Source organism: Ochotona princeps, chromosome 1 (assembly GCF_030435755.1).
Source record: "Ochotona princeps isolate mOchPri1 chromosome 1, mOchPri1.hap1, whole genome shotgun sequence".
Lineage (NCBI taxonomy): Eukaryota > Metazoa > Chordata > Mammalia > Lagomorpha > Ochotonidae > Ochotona > Ochotona princeps.
In genome coordinates this window covers 29,612,681-29,622,431 of record NC_080832.1, presented here as the reverse complement: position 1 = coordinate 29,622,431, position 9,751 = coordinate 29,612,681, and the positions used below count along the sequence as shown (strand labels likewise).

General features: G+C 47.5%; 1 protein-coding gene across 2 annotated transcripts in view; it reads left to right on the top strand.

The window, feature by feature from the left end:
- Positions 1-3,010: 3,010 nt before the first annotated feature.
- The window catches only part of TBPL1 (TATA-box binding protein like 1), a 34,707-nt gene continuing 27,966 nt past the window's right edge, over positions 3,011-9,751 (top strand). The window contains exon 1 of one of the 2 annotated variants that reach the window (XM_058673205.1): positions 3,011-3,197. The gene's annotated coding sequence lies outside the window, so the exon portion shown is untranslated. Of the gene's footprint in view, positions 3,198-3,820; positions 4,048-9,751 lie in introns of those variants that run through there. The other variant, XM_004587247.4, reaches the window with a different exon arrangement.

The following is a 9,751-nucleotide window of genomic DNA, read 5'->3' as shown; positions in this document are numbered from 1 at the left end:
ACTGGCAAAAGAAGATTACTTACCGGGACCATACACAACTCAAGAGTGCGGGTAAGCAGAGTCAGTCTGGAACCTACAAGTAATAAATCAATGTCAGACTAGGTACTGTAGTTGGCCCACCTCTGATCTGAAACTGACCTATCAATCATGGAGGCCATGGCCACTTATACTTGCAATCTTTTTAAATGGGGAGCAGAGAGAAGTAATTCTGCAAAATAAGGGAAAAGAGCACTTTTCACCCAAAGAAGAAAAGGGTTCTAGAATAACAACACACAATTATTCTTTATAGTTCCCCTCTTGCCTACTCAGTGCATCATTTATGAACACACACATGCACACAATCTCATATGTCTAATTTCTAACCCCATAGGAGGAAAAAAACACAGTCACATCTAACTACTGAATTCAACCCCAAGTCTAGGATCTTTGAGTGCTTATCAATCTTGACTAGATCCAGATATGTCTAAGTGGTAACTAATGGATTCATCCCATATTTGCAAATGTGTGAGAAAGGAATAACACAAACTAACAACTAAAGGACAGAAGGAAAAGTAGCATACGATTATTGTGAACGTATACCATATCCCATTGGACGTAAGTAACAGAAGTGGAGATGTCACTTCTGTATCCCAGGCCTTGGTCTGTCAATGAAAGTGCTAAGATTCTCCTCATCTCAAAGATCCTGCCTTAGATGTACAGAGAAGGAATCACCTAAAACTGTCCTGGAAATGTATTGTCTCTTTCTACCAGGTAGGGAGCCCAGAGTGTGACAGTAGCTACCTTGTGCTAAGCTGAGGGCATTCTGGCAACACTTTCAAACTTCACTTGGCTGCCAGTCAATGCCATTTGGGAAATCCATTAGCTCGTTATCAGAGATCTCACTGAGACATGAGCTCTGACTATGGACTCTGCCCTTCCTGTTTCTATCCCTGGAAACTTGCCTGGCAACTCGTCAGTCTCCCCAGACCTTTCTTCAATGGTTTTTGTTGACAACCCCATCTGAGGGTAGGGGCTGGGATTATGAAGCCAGGCTGTGGCATCAGACTGCATCCCCTAAGTTGTACACCACTCCACTTTGCATTAAGTGGAATTATCTTTATGGTATTGAGGACACAGCAGGAGATCTTTGGAATGAATCCCAAGCAATAATGTGTACCTACTAAATTGTTCCAATGGGTCTCCAAATTCAGTGTGTTTTGCGTAAGGCAAATGTTCAGTTTTTCATCTGGCATAGCAGGTACTATCGATCCTTGCCTGCACTCCCTGGCAGGAAGGACTCCTCCTGACAACGCTGTGCTCTTTTCACTCCACTGTAGCCAGTCTCTTTAGCAAGGCCCTGTTGAATTATAGTTCGTCTCTTACAGCACTAAAGAAGCAGCCAACACATTTCAATAGCCTGATTTTTTTTTTTTTTTTTTTTGCCAAGTCTCCTAATGACACAGCCTTATTAGGCAAAATAAGTCATCTACCAATTTCTTTGGAACTGGCTGTGGTGAAGGATCCATTTGTGTGTTGTTGTTTTTAGTTACCAACCCAAAGTAGACAAATGCTTTATAAGTACAAAACTCCAGGCTTAGATGCCACTCTGATGTCAAATTACCAAAAGGTTCAAGATGTTCCTTTCAATTTCCATATTTATTTCCTTGCTGACTAGGACGAATCAGACTGACTTTGCGCTGTACATCTCTCTCTGCTTAGCATTGAACTAACCAATGAAGTCAGCTATTTTTTCCAGCCTACAAGGGATGGCTCTTTCTTATTCACATCTCACCTTGACGAAACCAGGCAGGGTCAGACAGCTGCAAATTCCTATTAATGAAGTCTTGATTCAGAACACAAAACTACACGAACTTACTCAACAATGGTTAGTCTCTGAAGAATTGGGCCATTGTAAGAACAGAGAAGCCCAGGGTCTTCATCTCATTGTTTCATTTCTTCCCCTGGGAAGTGAGTTCCTGGGTCAGGGGAACACTGTAGGGGCTAATGCGATAGCATAGAAGCATACAGCCAGTTTATGTATTATTCATATGGACTGCTGCCTGCAATTCCAGTATGAGGAACCAGTGTGTGGAGGCAAATTGTTGGCTGATCCATGACAAAAGGGAGACCAAAGGGATTGACAAGCTTGGTTCTGGGTGCGCTGCCTGTCTCCTTGAATGAGACTGTCCTGTCAAAAGCTTCAAATTGGTCACTGGTGCTGTAATACTGACTTCTCAGCCACGGCAGCAACCCCTGGAAAAGCGCATTTCCTTGATAAATCTGACCATATGATTCTCCAGCTGGAATCTCACTTTCCCCAGAACTTGAACGAAAGAAAATCTAAATGCCTTCTGTGCTCTATAGTAGGCATCGAAGATCCCATGTCTTGTTTCCCTGCTACTTCATCTGGCGTCTTTCCCTCGCTGTGTTGCCCAGTGCCCCAGCAGAACGCACACCCCAGCACAGCAGGCAGTATGGGCTCCTGCATACACTGTTCCCTCAGATGGGAACACACCACGCAGATCTCTCCCACTGCCATCCCCTGGATGGATCAGCTGGAATGTCACTTCCCAAAGCCCCCTCTCCTCTCTTCAGGATGCCGAACTCACTCGGGGGATTTTCTACACTACACCTGTCATGTGCTGCAATTTTAATTATTATTCAGTTAGTACAGGCATGCAAAACGAATTTCATCATCTGACATCCTAGAGCCCTCAACTGCTCAGATACGTGTTTGAACACTATGAGCAGGCATCAAGTATAAGATCAAGAGGCAGCCTCGGAGACTCCATAAATAATTAAACCCCCAAATGGCCGAAGGCTTCCGAGCCTCTGGAATACAGCGCGTCTCTTATCTTTCAAATGAACAGTGACATTTTCATTTTTCATCCTCGAGTAACACCAGACAACTGTGAATTTGCTTTGTGCGTGGCCTTCTAATGACTCCACTCGGGTTCCCCACGGCCTCCACCGGGGGCGGGAGGGCTCCGGCTCGCGCGGGCTCCGACCCCCGAGGTCAGGAGGGCTCGCGGCGGCCCCGGAGCCGTTAGGTCAGCGAGTCTCGTTCCCGCGGCCAGTGGCCCTCAAGCCACCGTCCCCGCCGAGGCTTCCGGCGCGGCGGTTCCAACAGGGCTCTCCGACTGCTGTCCACTCGGCTCGGCCGCCCCAGGAGCATCCCGGTGCCCGACGGAGAGTCCTGAGCGCCCGGGCGAGGCTGAGTAAGACACTCGGAAGGGACAAGGGACGTGGGGGGGGGAGGGCGTGCGCGTCCATCTGTCCTCTCTCTCCCCCTGTCGCGCTAATAGGCGAGATCCAACTCCCTGCTGGGCGCTGAAACGCTCTGAATTGGAACAGAGAAGTAGGATGCTTTTTCATTTCCGCCTCCTTTAGCCGTTCAAGGCACAGCTTCACCAGTTCTAGGAGGGCCTTTTGTATAACCTGGATGAGCTCATGAGAAAGTTGTAAGCTTTGGGTTTTCAAGTCCACGTGCGGCATAGCATCTGGACAGTTTTGTTTTCAGACCCTGTTCTCAAGTGTTTCCCGAGAGAAAGCCGAGCCCGAGGCCTTCTCACCCGGCGCCCGTCCCAGGGCCCGCACCGCCATCCCCGCGGGGGCAGGAAGGACCTGACTCGGTGTGTGTGTGTGCGGGGTGCGGGGCGGGAAGGACCAGGAAAGAGGAAGGGAGGGTCCGGGCGAGGGAGGCGGGGGGGGGGGGGGGGGAAGGGACGGGAGCAGTGAGAGCCGGAAATGGCTGGCTAGCGAGGAGCCCGGGGGCGCCCTGTCCGTCGGCGCTCTAGCCGGCGCGCGCCGTCTCTATGCTCCCCCGCGTCGGGTCTATTTATTGTCGCGGGGGAAGCGGCGGCCGCCTCGGACCCGGAACAACAAAGCCCGACAGACGGAGCCTGAGCCTCGGGGGCTCCTAGCAACGGACCGGGGCGGGAGTTCCATGGAGACTGGGGAGCGCGCCCGCCTCATCATCATCCTTGTCCTCCAGCTTCTCCTTCGCGTCCGGCGCAACCGGCAGCAGCGCTGCCGCCGCGTCCTCTACGGCCGTCCGGTCTTCCCACGGTAACTCGAGAGGCGACCCCGCAGCGGGGGGCGGAGCGGGGACGGGGCCGCGGGGCCCCGAGCGGCCCGAGTGCCGGGTGCGTGGCGTCGGGGCGCCGGGCTGCGGTGCGGGGGAAGGGGCTCCCGGCGGTGCCTGGACCTCTCGTTAGGGTAACGGGATGGGGGTGGGGCGTCCCTGCCGGGGTGCTGCATCCTGCCGGGAACCGAGGGGTTTGTGTTTGTCCTGTGAGCCTCTGCAAGGGGTGGAGGATGGGGGCCGGAGGGAAGGGGAGGTTTCCCCATCTGTGTCTGTGTGTGTGTGTGTGTGTGTGTGTGTGTGTGTGTGTGTGTGTGTGTGTGAGAGAGAGAGAGAGAGAGAGAGAGAGAGAGAGAGAAAGAGAAACAGAGAGAAACCCTCACCTAGTCGAAGGAGGACCCTGCAGAGATGTGAGGGGGTCCCTTGCTTCCCACAAAACTTCCCGCGGTCCTTCTCAGCTAGCGGCTTCGTGGGTGCCCCGGTCGTGGCGATGATGCCAGCGGCTGCGCTTTATTATTATTTATTTATTTGTTTGACCAAAATCAGACTTGGGAAAGAAGGATCTGAAACCGAGGAGAAAGTGAGCTGTGGGTAGACATGAGAGTGGGGCTAACTGCTTACTAAAATAGCCCGTAGGGGCCCGGAAAGTGAGTGTGATGGGCCCTGGTGTCTTGCACCCCTCCGCGCCCGCCGCGCCGTGCATCTGCAGGCTGCTGCTCGCCGCTCTCTGGCGGAGCCGCAGCCAGCCCTCAGCTGTGAGCTCCCTGGCAGCATCTGTCAGCTGCAGTTCCAGGGCAGTGACTCGCGCGAGCCGCTGTGTGTAGGCTTGTGTGTTTTTGGAAGAGTGCCTTAAAATTGTGACTGGAGGGTGGAGAGCAAGTTCGGTGTGATTTTATTTTATTTATTTTTTTTGTGGGTATACAGAAGCCGTGGCACCCCCTGGGAAAACTGAATGAGACAGATAGAAGGAGAAGGCTCATCCAGTGCTTAGGAAAGTTTGAGAAAATGGCAGTTCTTTCACATGGAGATTGACTGCTAGCACTAGTCGATTGGATTACTGTTTGAGTGGCTCAGCTGCTTAGGCATCCTGTTGTCTGTTTGTTTTTTTCTCTAAGCCTTAGCTTACAAACTGCTAATGGTTTTATTCTTCCCTGAACCTTCGTGGTGAGGGGGTTTGGGGGTGGGGTACTGAAAAGGGCACATACACCATTACCATAATACCATTTTTGTGATGCATGGAAGCCAGGCCGTTTATATCAAGTTGAAGATGCAGAAATGAAGACAAATTCTGTGTACCCTCTCCTCCCCACTCTTTTTGCAAGTTTGGAAAAAAGGTGCTCTGCGTATCCCAGACCCCTTCTCAGTCCTGTTTTTAGTGGATATTGGAGTTCTTGTCTGTTGACTAATTTCTGGAGGAGGGCAAGCCAGAACAGGGTTTTCAACTCCCATGTTTTTCATTCTCAGCTTTTACCTTGGAACTGAGGTCCAGTTCCTTTTGTTAAGAAATTTTGTGTATGTGAAGAAGTGAACGTGGGCCCATTGCTTGGGTTGCATTGTGACAGCGCTGAGAGGAAAGGGCAGTGTTCTCCTCTGTGATGCAGGGCTGTTCGCTCCTCCCTGGGCGGGATGTCCTGGGCTGAGCCCGCGGGAGGCTCCAGTGCACCGGCTTCACGGCTGGCAGCGTCGCGCTCAGTCTCCCTTGAACCCTGCTCCTGCCCTGTCCTGAGTGGGCGTCACCCCACGAGTAACATTTGATTTCTTTCATCTTAGTTCTTGTCCTTACTCGTGTGCCAATCAAAAATGCTGTATCATTGTATTCCTTGAGGAGTTTCCCACTGCGTGTGCTCTGCCTGCACGTGCCTCCAGTTAATGTCGCTTTGGTGGATCGCCCTTCCAGTCCCCTTCGTCTTGCGAGAACTGCTACAGTCACGTCAGATGATCTGTATTTGTTCTGAGGAACTGTTATGCATACAACAGGTTAAGAGCCCTATGCCGAGATTCAAAATATTGTATGAGAATAAGGCATGTGAAAATACTTGAGCTTTTCTGAATGAAAAGACATTTCACCAGTACGCTGGTAATATTGTAATTTTATAGAATAGTCGCTTTTTCTGAGATGAATGTATGGTGGCATAGCAGGCTTGCAGGACTGACATCCCATATGGACAACGGTCTGTGTCCTAGGTGCTCCGCTTCGGATCCAGTCCCCTGCTTGTGGCCTGGGAAAGCAGCAGAGGATGGCTCAGGTCCTTGAGCTGATGCTGAGCCAGGGGCCGGGAGCTTCTTCCCGCCAGTAGTTAAGTGGTCATGAGTACTGTCTGGAGGTAAAGGATATGCTGGTGATTGATTGCTTTTTATTGCATCATAGACTTGTGACGAAATGATTACTATGAAAAATGAAATTGTTTTTAGGAAAGGGTATAGTAAAATGTTACTATGATATGCGAGTCAAAACTTTTGATGCTTTGAAAATTTAGCTATATCGTAACATTAAGCTATTAAAAAAATTGTTGGAATGTATGTCATTTTGTTGTACTTTTCATATGCCTGATGCTATGTCAGGTATGCAAAGTGGAGTGAAAAGTGCCTTCAGGTGCTTTTATTAAAAAAAAAAAACCTTAAGTGTGTGCATTTGCATTTTTTATTTATATATTTTTGTGTGTGTAAAAAGCAAAATGAGAGCACCAGAGCAAGCAGAAGTCGTTGATCTTTTTGTTCGTCTCCCAGATGCCTGCAGCAGCCAGGGCCGGACCGTGCTGAACACAGGGGTCCACAGTTCCTTCTGGGTCGGCTGCCTGCGCAGCAGGGTCCCAAGCACATGAGCCTTCAGCTGCTTTCCAGCAGGAAGCTGGATTGCAAGTGGGAAGTAGCAGGGACCTGGATGGATGATATGGGCATTGCAGTTGGCAGCTTACTCTGCCACAGCACCCACACGCACTTCGGTACTTTTTATATGCTTGGAGATAGAAATTACATTCATGGGTAAGAAATCCTGAGAACCAAAGTTGATTTTTAATCCATTGTTACATACTGCCTGGGACTTTAGCTTTTAGGACGTGGATGTCATCATGGCTGCTAAATTAGAAGTGTGTTAAGGATCTGGACTATGAGTCAATGTTGTGTACGTATGTTTGGAGATGTGTAAATTGAAGGAGATAAAGATTTATTTCACGTCAAAGACTTACATGGTGTACGGGAACCATTTTGAAATCTTAACTCCTGATGCCTAAAATTTGAACTTTTTTATCTTGCCTGCAGGGCCTGAAGATAAAAGTAGCAGAAATTTCTCAAAAATGGTGAGGGCTTTATTTCAACTAACTCAAACAATAAAAGTAAAAGCTGACTGTCTTGGTAGATACAGTATTTGCTCTTGTCACGTGACTGCCACTCTGGGATGTTTCAGAACGATAAGAGACTATATGCATATCTGAGGTGTTTTCAGGCCACCTAGAAAAATATGATTTTTCTATTTGGACAGTGTTTTTTTAGAGAGATGCAGCATGTATGTTTGAACAGTTACAAAAAAGTTCATAAATACGTCATTAGTGAAAGCAAATCAGGCCACATCAGATCAGATACTTATTTGATTGTATATCTGATAAAAGGGTGGTAAAATTGAGAATTTGGTTAAAATGGGTGGTATTCTGGGAAATACGCTGCTAGGGATCCTGTTAAATGTAAAACACACCAGCATATACTGAAATGATTTCTGGTGCAATTCATGTCTGCCTGCCTAGGGAAGTCAGTAATTGAAAGTGTTGACATTTCATTGAAAAGAAGTGGGCATTTAGCCTAGCAGTGGAGGTGCCTGCATGCTGGGTTAGTGTCCTGCTTCTGTGCCTGATTCCAGCTTGCTGTTGATGGGAAGGGTGTGGGTCTGGTCATTGGTTCCTTCCACCCATGTGGGAGTCCTGCATTGAGTTCCTTGCTGTCCACTTTGATCCACCCCAGGCTTGGCTGTTGTGGGCATTTGAGGACTGATCCAGCAGTTGGAAACACGATGGCCATCTCTCCTTTGCTCTGTGCTTTGTTCATACCCTACCTTCTTATCCATCTCTGTGATTCTGAAATTAAATTTTTTGTTTCTACCAAAAAAGTGTAGCACTAAAGTTTGGCTGTTGGTTACTTTTTCCAAGAATAAGATGAAAGTCAGATGGTGTGTTAAGGACACAGTTTTTTCCAGACTTGTGGGGTATTTGATTACAAAGTTGTCCTTGGGATGGTGAGCTGAGCATCTGTTTGGAGACATTGGTCTGTACTATGGGATTTGTTTTTTAACTCATTAGGTGGGAACTACCAGTACCTTAAGAAAATGTGTTACTGTTAATCGTTCCAAAAAATTATTACTCCTCCTGATAAATTGCATTTTTATTGTGAGGCAGAACAGTTCTGATCAGAACTAGTTACATTTTGTTGGTATTATGGTTCATTAGTACTTATCGATTCTATGGATGAGCATGTGAAGCAGCAGGTTAGGCTGTGTCCCAAGTTGGAATGCTGGTGTGAAGCCTGGCTGCTCCACTTCCAGATGAGCTTCCTACTAATGTCCCTATGGAAATAGCAAATGATGGCTCCAGCGCTTGAGGCCTCCGTGAGGGAGAGCGGCAGTTCCTGGCTGCTGGCTTCAGCCTGGCCCGCCCTTGCTGTCTGGGTGTGTAAATCTCCCTCTCTGTCACTCTGCCTTCCCAGAGATGGAAATAAACCAAGCAGGGTATGGACTCCGAGCACAGGCTGTGTTCTGCATTGTAGATTTGCGCATGGCCTTGGTCGGTTCTATTGTTTCCTTCAGCCACAGTTTCTTCATTTGCACTGTTTGGGTAATGTTAATAGTACCTCCTTAGAGTCACTGAAAATTAAATGTTAAGTGCTTAGAATTTTATGAAAAGTGAAAAAAAATTAGCACTGCTTATAGAAGTGGTACTAGATGGTGTGCTGTGGATGAACCATGAAGCCGCTTGAACTCCTTGGTGGTTTTATTTGGAGGCTTTTTAAAGAAGTATTAAAAGCCCTTCTTTGTGATAACTGACTGTTGGATTCATCACTGCTGGCAGGTTTTAGGAGTGCAAAGTGCTTTTTTTTTAATGTTGAATTGTCCCACAGGCATCTGGTTATCTTGTAGGGCAGATGGACTATGTGAAGAGAGACATCTCTGTTTCTTAGAATAGGAAGGCCAGTAAAGCCTGGGCTGGCACTGTGTAGCAGCTATTGAAATGCTATTTCCCTGTGGACTTGACTGCTTGTTTAGTTGTATGGGACTTCTGAATAAAGCAGACCCCAATGGTTTCATTTAGCAGAATTAGTCCTTTTTTAAAAGACACTATTTTGTTTTTAACTTGTATGACCTTAACTGATGGTGAACATGAAACTTGTTTGTATCAGTGTCAAGCCATTTAATTTGAATCTTCTGTGTCACTATAAATGTTCTGAATAGCAGGCTTCTTGTGATTTTAGAAGTGGTTGAAAATTGCTGCTTTGCTGCAGTAGTGGCTCAAGAATGGCTTGATGACTTGGTAGATTGTAAAATTTTCTGTTTATGATATGGCTAGAAACAAGTATTGAAGCTACCTAATCAGAGAAATGATTTGATAATTACAGCTCTGTCTAAGCCGGTATTGAAATAATTTTTTTATTGTTTAAGAAGCCAGGAGCTTCTTTCAGGTCTCACCTGTGGGAGCACTGACGCAAGCT